The sequence below is a fragment of the Argiope bruennichi genome, chromosome X1 (genome assembly GCF_947563725.1).
Source record: "Argiope bruennichi chromosome X1, qqArgBrue1.1, whole genome shotgun sequence".
In the NCBI taxonomy this organism is placed as follows: domain Eukaryota; kingdom Metazoa; phylum Arthropoda; class Arachnida; order Araneae; family Araneidae; genus Argiope; species Argiope bruennichi.
The window spans coordinates 49277683-49291342 of NC_079162.1; positions in this window are offsets into that span (position 1 = coordinate 49277683).

Genomic DNA, 13660 nt, shown 5'->3' on the forward strand with positions numbered 1-13660 from the left:
ACTGTTCACCTATGATCCCTTTTCATTTTAAGGATTTTTTTTAATACAGCGTATACAGCGGCCCTCTTATGATCACTTTTTTTTTTCTATATAATGCTCCGAATATGGATACAGCCCAGCACAAAAATTTTGATATGGAAAGTAAAATCTATACTTAATATGTAGCAAATAAATTGGCAGTTAAATGTATTGAACAATAGTTAATATCCATATCACTCTTATATCATTTCATTTTCTATCCAAGAGTTCACTCGATCGCTTGATTTCAAATTTCATAGTGATACTTAGGACATAATTTATCCAATCTCGATTTTTATTTAACATGAAATTATAATTAACATGCCTTACATTTGTTAACATGCATTAACATAAAATATCACACGACAACAGTTAAATTACATTTCTACCAGGAAATGTTAATCTATTATTCCTCTCTCCAAATATTAATTTTTAAGACTTTTTTGCTTCGTTAATTTTTGTATGTCATTGAAAAATGATGTTCTTATAAAGTATCCGATTCAGGCAAGAAAATTCAATACTATCAAAACCTGAAAAAAAATTATTTTTTGAAAAATTGCTTTAAAAGCATATATAATAAAGCATCATTGAAATCTAATACAAATCAATCATTTTCTTAACGTTATTTTATAATTATACTTCAATGCGTGTAGCTTTGTCATATAGAACATAATTCATGACAGCAAGCATCAAAACTTTCGAAAAAATTCTTAACAGAATATAACGATAATGCTCTAAATGTAAAGCAAGTTCTAATTCGTACCATCTTGCGGACCGTCGAGAAATTAAATACAATTTCAAAAAAAAACATTTTAATAACATTGCTTACTCTTAATACACTATATACCGGGGGTGGGGGGGTGTAAAAAAATTATACTCAGGAAAGCAAATTAAAAAAAATTGAATTAGAAAATATTGCCTGATACAGTCTTTCAATTACTGCAGAATATATATAATTGAAAAATGTCAAATGAAATTTTTGTTCAATAATATTTTAAAATCAATCAAATAAACATTCTATGGTTGGATACATGGTCTATTGATACGGACATTATAATCTTGAGCCACCGTAATATTGGACGAAGCCAAAACTTGCATTTCATTCTCTAAACTTTTATTTCACACTGGCGAGAAGTTTAGTAAATGATGTTAGGCTTAACATACATCGATCATGAAAGTGGATGTATAATAAATCTCATTTTCAATAAACGCATCTCAATTCCGAGGTCGAAACTATGCAGAAAACGCAAAGAAATATACCATTTGACTCCTAAAATAATTATGATAGAAGATTTAACAAACATCCACAATAAATTAGATTCAAAGCAGATCTCGACTGGGACCCTGGCATCTCAAACTGGAAGTCATGACTATGAAAAACCTAAAAAAGAATTTCATCATATATTAGATTTCTTTCGAATCTTTTAAATTTATTATTAACTTATGAACCATTAATTAAAAAAAAACAATTTTTACATAAACCTGCACTCATCATAACACTTCGCATAATTTCATTGCATCCACAGTTTATTTTTAATTTTCATAATGAATAAATCCACTAAAAACTTTTATGCATAATTTATTTTCATTATACTTCTTTTATTCTCCACTTATAAAAAATTGCCTCAGATATAGCTTTATATAACAAGAACACTTCGCTGAATGAAAATTTATTGCTTGAAAGAAACAGCACCTCATCTCATACATAAGAAATTATACTTCAAATTCGTTTTTAAACTTTCAAGAAAAAGGGCTTAATATTTTGTTAAATGAGTTATGTTAAATAATTTATGCTTATTACAGTAAAAGGAATAAAAATGTTTTCGCTTAGCAAAAGATCAGGAATAAAAAATTGAATAAATTTTATAAAGTTGTCGTTTCCTTTCTTCATTGTTAATATATAAACTCATAAAATTAATTCTAAAAGAAATAAATAATTGACTCGCAGACATATAAACTATAAAAAACGGATCTGTAATTTGTTGGAAATTCAAATTCTTAAAAACATTAAAAAGAAAGAAAAAAATGAAACAATAATAGCTATGCACTTTCACTTGAATAAAATATGCGCTTGAATATGAAACAAAATAGTTCCTATTGTTTGGAATACTAAATTACTTAAAATTTGTAAGAAAAAGCAATACATTTCTTGCAAAGCATAAATCTTTCTTAAAGAGACCTATTTATGAACGATGAATTATAAATTTCTGTTCTACATCACAAATAACAATTTTCATCTTGTCTTAATGCGAAACAACAGAAAGAAGAAAAAGAGGAAGAAAAAAAAAACGTATACAACATTTCTTCTTTCATGAACGTATGTTTTCAAAGTACACAACCCAACTAATCTTGAAATTGAGGAAAAAATAAATACAAATCCGAGAAGCAATATCATTCATTTTTATAGCGATAATATATTGCTCATGAATAAAGACAAATAAAAGCAAAAAAAAGTCTTTATGATTCCCTGGAAATTGGCGCGTGCAAAAGACACTTCTTTTATTCGTTTTACGTATAATTCCTATTATTTATCCATTATGAGTGAAAAAAAGAGGCTTTGAACATTTTTCCTTGTTATACGTTATTCTACATTAAGGCCAATCCGTATCTAGTAAAAAAAGAAGAGAGAAAAGAAAAGACAGCTTTCATTCCCAACACTAATGGATTAAGTCATACTGCTTTAATTTAGGGCGGATTTTTCGAGAATTACTTAGCAACTTTTCGTTCGTGTGTTAACAATTAGATGTTTGAAGATAGATAGATCAAATTGTAGCATTTTTTTCTATAGTGCTATTACCATAAAAGTCTTGCGTTGGAAATAATTATATTTTTTAAAGGTCTTTTTTTTTTTTTTTTTTTTTGGTAAAAACTTGGATCTAGACTTCAAAAATATATTTCAGAAATTAACTAGAAACATTGGCTCTAAAAGTTGCTTCATTTTATTAGCAAAGTTTGAATCAATTCAAAAATTCTTTAAATAAAATCTCTTATTTTAACAGAAGAATGCAATTCATTTATTCAATAGTAATTGAAAACCTTAACAAATGTAGTTTAATGTGGCATTATGAAAAATTATTATCTTAGTGTAGTTATCGAAGTGAACACAAAGCCTTGCTCTGCTTATAAAAATTAAATGAGAGAAAATTATTTTAATTAGCTAAATATTTGTTTGAATACATTGTAAGTACTGTCATAAAAATTTAAATAAGACCACTTAATTCAACAGATTTCACCGCGTACCCCTTGATAACTCGGAGAAAGTCAAAATAGTATTCTAATTTTCACCAAGCATTCTTTAACGTTCGTCTGTGATGGTTCATACAACATCTCCTATCCTAGCTTTCAATTCTGCACCGTCAGCGATTATGTGGCAAAGACTCTGCACTTGGTATTAGCCCAAAAGAAATTTAAAAAAACAAAAGTGGCGATATCAGGAGAGCATTTTCAATACCACATCAGACGGTTGGCATCCAAAGTCGAAACGCGTGTTGAACACAAATGGACGTGTTCGTTTTGTGAAGACAAAACATTCTGTGACTTCCTTCATCGATACGATTAAAAATAAAAATAGAAAATGGAAATAAAATTTTTAATTACATGTTTTTATTAATGTATTTAAAGTATGGAAAATATTTTTTGAAGAAATCTAGAAGTGAAAGCAAACATTATATAAAAATGAGGCTTAAAAACAATACTATAAGGAAATTAAACTACAATGAACATCATAAAAATACTGATATTCTTTATTTAGAATATTTTCATTAGTGTCTCGCATTTCCTTAGTTATATTATTTTATCTCTATGTTTTTGATAATTCACATGTCTTCTTCACATTTAAATATGAACATAAATATTCTTCTATATCTTCTTCACATTTAAATATGAACATAAATATCATTCTTCTATATCTTCTTCACATTTAAATATGAACATAAATATCATTCTTCTATATCTTCTTCACATTATTATCTACGATAATAAATATCATTCTTATACGTCTTCTTCACATCGAAATAAAAACATTTTTCTTTTATTTTTATTAATAATTATTTAAACGGCTTGATCGAATAAAGACTAGGAAAATGGGAATGAAACAAGAATGATCGAGGATTTTGAATTTGCCTTGTTTAAAAGTAGTGATCTAGCATGTTTGTAAAAATTCAAAAACAAACTATTATTTCAATGAATTCTAATCTTTGCATAAACTTTTCTTTTTTAATCCATTGAATATTTAAGAAAGTGCATTTTTAAAAGAAATTCAAAACATTTTAAAAGATTTTGGTAGCATTATTTAAAATAAGAAAAAATGGAGTCAAATGTGTATCGTGTGATACAAGGCAACGGAGGTTTAGAGTTGGAATTCGTTGCTGGTGACAGTAACATCACATCAACTGGTTCCGTGGAATAGCCAGGCTACATATATAAAAATAAAATCTCTAGCAAAGAAAAATTTATTATTTAACACTTTAGATATATTTGGTGAAAAATGTGTTTAAGAATGGATGACTCACTGAATTCACTCTCGATATTGTTCAAAATGACATACGGTTTATAATACACAAGCACATTTATTAAATAGTATGCGAGACAGCTTCCAGGAGACAACGCCCTCTGATTTATTACTCACTACCTGATACACTCGATATTGAATGCGGTGAAAATATTTTAGTGATTAATTTCAATTTGATGCAACAATGACTAAAAATTAACTAAACTGCTTTTGACTGGTATGTGGCTTAAAATTCATATGGGAGAAAGTAAAAATATACGTATTATTAGAACTCAACAGAATGTCAGCCCACACAACAATAAGTACTTTTTTTTAAGAAAGTGAATAAAACTTTAAATTTAATATATACTTTTAGATAAAATATTATAAACACGAGATCTTATCGTCTGCAAGTAGTTTTATAATTAAAATGAGCGAATCAGTAGTAACAAATAATTTTTATATCTAACAATTCCTTGAAAAATTACAGAGCATACCAAATGATTTTAAAAAACCGCCTAAAGTAAATTTTTCATACTCTATTCATAATTTTTTTAAAAAAATATTATACAAAATTTAATTAACCATAGCGAGTTGTAACTCTGAAACAGAAAAATTTATTTTAAATATTCATATTCAATTCACTCAACAGAATTGGCGACAAGATAAAAATCTTTCCTGCATATAAAAACGATTTTTAATTTACAGAAAATGTCATAAATCCTTCCTTGCGTTCATAATATAGTGAGAAATTGTTGAAATATCTGTTCAGTTGATAGCAGATCCTGAAAACAACTGATGGGGCTATGAAATTTAGAGGATAAATAAATATATTTTTATTTGGAATTTTATCTTTAAAAAATTAAACTTCTTTAAAGACTTTGATGCTTAATTTTTTCAGCTGAGAGATTATGTATCTAATCAGAAATAAATTTTTTTCTAATTAAAAAAAAATGCAAAAACTAATCCAAAAAGTTAATCTCAATAAAATAATCAATTTTGAAGCATTAGATTTTAAATGCAATTATTCAGTATACTTTATTTGTAATCCAAGTGTACAAATAAAGTATACTGAATAACTTGTTAACAATCAATTTATTTAATTATACAGCGAATCTTTCATATTAATCTTTATGTGATGTCAAAAAGTTTTGGATATCATATTCTTTTTAATTGATAGCATTAAGCACTGGTCAAAAATAACATAATAGCATGCATCGAAGAAACATTTATTAAAAAGATTTTCATTCGATTAAAGCTTACAAAGCTTCTTTAATTATCAAGAAAGTGATCAACTTTAAAAAAATAAGATGGTTAAGATTGGGAGAAATAAATAAGAGACCTCATAATCACCTGTTTTTTCTAAGCCCCCTCCCCACCAAGTCTCTTTTATAGTTACGGTTCTGGTTGATAGGCTTTCTACAGCATGCAAATATGAAGCTTCATTTTTTTTATAGAGAGAGAAAGATTAAATTCAGAATTACAGTCAAAGTAAAAGAAAACTGCAATAATGTGATTCTTTGAAAAAATACCCAGGTTGATTCTTTTTCGTTACATTCGAAGATTCAGAAGATACGGAAATGCTAAATTGTTTTAAACACAAGTATCGTTAGCATTCATTAAAAGAAGCTCCTTCAAGAAACCTAATTAGCAGAACAACGAAACAGAATGCCTGACTTTTTTGCTTCGCGGAGTTAAAAAGCTGTACAATGTTTTAACTGATAGTAACTTAATTCGTGGATCACTACTAACTTACAGAAAAACAGCTTAAAAATTCTATTCAAAAATTTGAGTAAATATCGACGTATATGAGTTTATGGCATCTTTAAAAGATTCAAACACAAATCAAAGATAGATTTAAACTATATTTTTTAATTTAACTTTTAAAGAATGTTTTAAAAAACAGCGAATTATTTACTGTAAGTGTACAGTCTTTCTAAAACTCTTGAATAAATACAGGGAAAAACAAACCTTGTTCATTGAATCAACTTAGTTATTTTACTTTTTATTTAAAATTAGTAGTAGTTAATTATAATTTTTTTTATTGATACCAACAGCAACTAATCCTTTTTACTGTTCCGAGATTTGAAATAACTTGATTTCGTAGAAACAAATTTAGATATTGATGGAGAATTTATAATTTTCTTTATAGTTTAACTGACGTTTTTGAGAAAATAAACTGGATATTAATGGAAATTTCAAAATTTCAAAAACACCGAGTGATGGTATTTCTGTAAGTTCTGTAAAGAAAACGAACTATTTGTTGAAAAATAAATAATCACTTTAAACATTCGTATAAACAACGAGTTAAATCTAGAGATGATTTTTTCTGTTATTTTCCGAGAATGCGAGGGAGGCATTTGTAGAAATCTATTATGTGCTGAAAATTCTTCGTCTGCTGTTTTCGCTGCAGTTCCTAGAAATGCTTTTTCAAAATATTTTTAGAAAATAATACCTAATTGGAGGATCTTTATAATTTCTTAGAAGAGTAATTTTAATCTTAACATTAAACCTTAATAATTTTTACTTTAAACCTTTTTTTTTTCCTCTTATTTCACAATTCAGAGAAGCTTTAAAAGAAAGATTTGTTAGGAATAAAAATAGCTGATGTGTTTCATTGTTTTTTAGAAAATTAAAATATGCTTTAAAAACAACATCTACATTTCTTTTTAAATCAAAGAATCGATAAACGCTTATTTTAGAGGGAAGAAAAAAAAATTTAATGAGAAGACAAATTAGTACTAGCATGTAAAAAAAAGCGGCTAACTACATGAACTTGCACTAACCCCAAATACATGACATTTCGATCTAGATTCTTTGCCATCTCTATTTGTTTTCTCAACCAACTAGACAGAATAGGTTGATGCCATTGGCCGCCGAGATCAAGAAGGAATGCAAAGAAGCCTAGTAAAAAGTAATATTATCCTGGTTGTAGAATAAACTTTCAAAAAAATGCAAGTTTTATGACTCATAAAACTAATAAAGTATTAGGATATAAAAGTATTAGGTATATTAAAATATACGTAATTAGGATATAAAAGTATTAGGTATATTAAAATATACGTAATTAGGATATAAAAGTATTAGGTATATTAAAATATACGTAATTAGGATATAAAAGTATTAGGATAATATTAAAACTTTGTTTAAATATAACTGATCACGTTCCTATTTCTTTCATTGTGTTCATTTTTTATTATAATATTCATTAACAACAAGTGCCTTGTTAAATAATATTTTATACAAACGTCGATATCAGGCAGTAATGAATTAAAACAAATGAATAATGATGTATTAAGTTTGCGTAAAGATTAAAGATTTATTAAAATAAAAAATTACTTAAAATAAGTCATTAATATTTTGATTAAATTAACAACGTGGTAAAATGTGAAACTAAATTTACCATTTTATAAAAATATTAACCTAATATTGCCCACTGCGTAGGGTCTTAAGATACTTAAATCCCCGACTGTCTTCAACGTTCAGCAGAGATTCTATCCTTTTATTTTCTCTAATAGAACTCAAACACAAAGATTCTAAATTTACAGTTTGAATTACTATATCTGTCATTTGATTTAATGGTGTCAATTTATGCTCATATAATAAATGCAAAATGACCCGAGCCATTTCGAATTCTGAATCGATTTCACAAGCTGCTATTGCAACTGTTAACTATAAGAACAATCTCTTTGATGATTGAAATAATTGGTGAAAGGATCTTTATAATTTCTTTAGAGGAAATTTTATTTTTTACATTAAACCTTAATAATCTTTGTTTATGTTTTACTAATTACTAAACTTTGTCTAATTTAAATGTAATATTATTTCACATTCATTTTAGAATTATCCACATAGCATTGATAGGATAAATCTAAACTAAATGGCTTCGACATTTTTCTTTTTGAGTTTATAATATATTTAGTTAGTTATGCTTATTATTATTATCATATTATTCGTATTTTTAGAAGTTTGTTAGTCAACATATGTACAAGTGCGTTGAAAAGATTTTTATCACTAAAATAACAAACTTAAAGAATATCTGCAAATTTTCAATAAATACATTTATTTAAAGGTGATAATAGAAAGTTATTGTACTTTCTTCCGTTTCTCATACATACTTGTACATTTCATAACTTGTAAAAATATTATACAAGATTAAAAACTGCCTCATTACAAGTCATTTGACAGGATCTAAAGCGTTCTCAGTCTATTTATAAGGCTTAAGTCTGGCCATTACAAGTGCAATGGCTACAAATATAATAAAATGGCGCTGTTATCTCTGGCGTAGTCAAAATACGTGGCGTCAAATGCGGAGAGAGAGTAAGAATAAGAAATGTAACAACTGAAACCACCGTGTTGCAATAAATAAATAAATGAGAATTACAATCCGCTTTAGAATATTTCATTCTTGTGATACTAAAATATCTATGAATCAGATAGATATTGAGTAATTGACATACAGCAAAATCTATTGACCTATACATATCGAGTACAACAGTCTATCGGTTTTACTTTCAGCTGTAATAAATTAATTTAAACTTTATTTTTAATCATAAAAACAGTAGTTAAACAACATAGGAACACCTCATATGCTAAAAACTGTGTTTACTATACAAATTTTTAAATGGATATTATTTTAGTCATATTTATAAATCAATATTTATCCCTTTCGGGACGGGAGGCCGCTATTCTAGACGCACGCACGGGGCGGAGCGTACGCGAAAGGAATCATCTCACAGGACGGAGATTTTGCGTCACTACCCCTAACTTTGGAAACAAAAAAATCACAAAAAATACAGTTTAAGTCCTAATGTCGTCATTTTTTCTACCTTTTTATATTATTAGTTCATTTATAATATGAGCACATTCTTCCTCTTACAAATAGCATTTTTTGCCATAATAAACCGAAACGAAGGCTTTCTGTAATAAAAAGAAGTGTGCGAAATGTATCCGATAACTAAGCAGAATATAATAGAACTGACGGTAAAACCCAAACAGACTACAGTTACACAATAATAGCAAAAAGAAGAAACGCGAATGATTCTATCAAGTAGAAAGTTACACAACCCAGCTCTGTTTATTTATATTACTCTTACCCCCCTCCCACACAACTGTTGATGAGTAAAATACCAGTCAGGTTGAATATGATCAAACTGAAGGTCAGGATACTAAAACTATATTTTAAAAGTAATGGACACAAGGAGCCATCTAGTGGGGATAAAAAATCATTCCAGTTTAAAATGCACATTTGCATCACCGTCCCACGAGTTCGATTTCCAGAAATGCACGGATGGTACGCCCGGCTGTGAGAGACGTTTGCTGGTAATGCATATATGACACGCCAGTCGCGAAAGGGTTATACTTAAATAATTACCTTCAGAAACCAATTTAAGTAGTAAGTCTTCGAGCATTTTTGTATATTACAATTGTGTAAAAGGTGAAAATTATAACTATTAAAAAAATGTTCAAACGCAGAATAAACTTGTAGTATCGATACCAACTTACCCTGCCTTACCTTATACAACTTAGAAAGAAACTTTTAATTTCCAAATTCTTTAATAAATGAATAGTAAATGGCAAGCCCATTCTTAATTTTAAAACAGTTAACTAATGTTGACATTCTTAGATGAAAAAATGTATCAGGCCGCTTTCAAAATATTTTGATGAATATTTTAAGAAACGATGCTTTTATTTTTTATAATCACAAACTCTCCAACTTATTAAACAAGAAAATATAATTAAAAATATTCTTGGGGCTTCCTAGAGCATGCTTCATCTAAAGAAAATGATATTCATACATTAAAGTTTGAAGAAAAGGGAACCTTCCTATAAACAAACACGCTTATAAAAGAAAATTCTAAGGTTTCTATTACAAAGTCTACCTGGGGAAAATGATATCTCGGACAATTTCTTCATGTTTGAAAGCTTTATAAAATGAAAACCTTCTCAAAAGAAAAAGAAAATTTAAATGCTGCTCATCAGATTGTTTGAGATTCCTTATATTTATGAATGCAATGAGGGATTTAAAAAAAATTATATATACTTGACTGTAATATCAAACTGAGATTTTTTTTTTTCTAAAATAAATTTTTTTAAACATAATTCAGTGTTAAAAACATCTGATTTCAACAATTTAGGTCAAATTTATTTTCTCTTTTGTAAATACTTTCCATTTGTTTTTCACTTCAAATTACAACCTTTCTTTAAACTAGACGTCTTTGGTGGCCAGTTTGTTCACCCACTTTATTGACTTTTTTAGGTTGTTAAATGAATAATACGGAATACATTTAAAAAACAATTCTTTTTACTTGATTCGACTGAAAAACGCGAAATCAAAGTGTTTAATGCTGGGAAATAAAAAGTGCACACATTACGAAATAAAAGCAGAAGGGAAATCTTACTATGGAGTTAATAATTGTTAAAACACATGCTTGAATGTTTTGATGCATGAATTTGAATTCCAACACAGCATTTATAAACATTGTTACAGATAGTTTTTCAAACTGAATTAAAAATATTATTAAAATTAAAGGAATAAGTGACAAGAAGATGAAACTGATATCATCAGAAATGCAATTTTTTTTAGCTTTTGGTGAATCTCCCCATTTCAGACTTTCCCGCGAGTGAAAAACACATTTTAGGCATTATGTTTGTCTCGCTGCAAACACGATAATTCCAAAATGTTTTAAGCTAGCCGGATGAAATTTTGAATATATTTACATCAAATTTGTAGATTTCTATCAAAATGAAGTAAATCCATTTAGAGGAAGTATATCTGTTTTACTTCCGAATATAAGTTAATACAATGACTGCAAAACGAAGAGAGCTAGATGGATAAAATTTAGTAGATAGATTGAAAAACTAATGTACAATACTTATTGAATATGGAAACGAATATGCAAGGAGATGACCGTCTGTAATTCTGTACATTCACAAACATGTAAACGCGACTACTCAAAAACACAATGATTTGCATATATGAAATTTGGTATGGGATTTTGTGACTGTAATTGAAGTCATTTCGATTTCATTTGGTTAGAAAAAGGCATGCAAAATACATATTTCAAGTTCCGATACTTGTGTATTAATCGCATCCCAGCAATTCGTCGCCAAAAATTTGGCACATGTTAACAGATTCTTTCATAATTATTGTTCATCAATGTAATTAATAATGCACAACTACATTTATTATACGAAAAACGTTCCGGAGAGAACAATCCCATTGGTTATTTAAAATTTTAATATTAATTTCTTGAAGAGTGAACATTTTTAATTTATAGATGATACATTTCTAATATTTTTTTCAGATATAAATACAATTAGGTTTATAGCATAATTATAAAAGTTGTAGAATTTGCATAGGATTCAAAAGCATGAACCGTAATCTTCCATTTATGCAATTATAAAAGTTCCCAAATTCTCTTAATATCTCTGCCATGGCATTTGATTGTCTCATGACATTTTCGAAATTAAGAGAAGTTTTTGGATTCTTGAACATTAATCTGTTTCCTAGGAATATCGAGAGGTGCAAAAAAAAATCATATTTTTATCTAGCGATTAAAAATGTTTGTAGATGTGAGTAAATACCTCGATTTACTAGGTCAAGAGGTTAAGAAAAAATGTTTTATTTTTAGAGAAGAAAATGTGCTTTCAATATAATGGCCAAGCCAGAGAAAAGTAATAAGCATTTTTAAGAAGGGAGATGATTCCATGTGGCTAAAAAAAATGTCTGATTGCATAAAATGAAGAAAATTTCTTGCGCAAAGCATAACAGATACTAACAGTAGTACAATTTCATCCAAAAATTATGAATAAAGAACAAAAATAGTTGAGCAAAAAGTTTCTATCTGTTTTATAATTTGAACATAAAAAATATAATAGAAATACTTTTCATAACAGTTCCTGCAGATCTGAATACGCCATGAGAAAATATGCCATAACAAAATTTAAATAGAACAAACACATTCTTGATCAAAGAAAATGAAGTCCATGCAATAATTCCTATTTCTCAGAGATTGGAAAATGAAAAAGTAGATGCAAGTACTTTATTTATTTGATGAATGTTAAATTGTACAATGAAATAAACTGTTCGCTAATTTAGTTTTTCACTAACAGTATTAAAAACAGTGGAATTCTCAATTTTTTTTAAATGTAAATACTCCAACACATTCAAAATTAACCAAACTTAGAACAGCAATTAAAACAATTTAATGAAAATATTAAATTAGAACAGCAGTAACGTTTCCATTTCAAAATTAAGAAACCATGTTTCAAATCATAAAAGTAAACTATTTCACGATAAATTGGGTAAGAAGCAAGAAATGTGTATTTTGAATTTCAGCCAGAATGCCTTTTGCATATCACTTCTTTGTGCATAAGCTCTTCATCGAAATTTCTTATTACTTGCTAAAGTCTGCTATTTCCAAGTAATTAAACGAAAATAAGCTACTTCTGATGCACACATGCCACTGTTACTCTGACTCGGCGACTTAAACATGCACACAAGACCTCTTGTCCAGAGTGATCTATGAAAAAGACTAATTAAAGCATTGTGTTGAATAATAAGAGCGATAGATTAAATTAAGGACACACTCGGTGTATTCTTATGCTGGACACGTTTTTAATTTTCAGCGATGATAGTCCCTGGTAGCTACACATTATGAGCTGATTCATTTTAATGTAAATCTGAGGCCTCGCACTATATCGCGAGAGGGAAATAAAGAACGAAGTAAATCACGATACAAAATGTGTTGTTCCAGCTTGTACCGGGCCCCTTTAGGAAGCTCTATCTAAAGAAAATATCCATAATGTGTTCATTTTGAAGGAAGTTTTATGCGAATTCCCCAAGTCTATTTGCACGGGGAGAATTTAAACACAAAGAAAACGAACTACTTATACTATGTTAATAAAAATAAATAACACTGTTATGTAAATAATGACGTTTTCAGACAGTCTTTTCTCACGAGAATAGGGGTGGTATGTATTTAAATAACAATAAACCATTAGTTATAAAAGACTTTGTGTTTTTGGGCCGCTGCTTGTCTTTTCTCTCGGAATTCGAGAATTAACAGTGTGCAATAGAAAATATTTATATGAGCGAAACTGCTCCCCCCACGTCATGAATTCTCCTGAATATTTCTATTCAACTCCCGA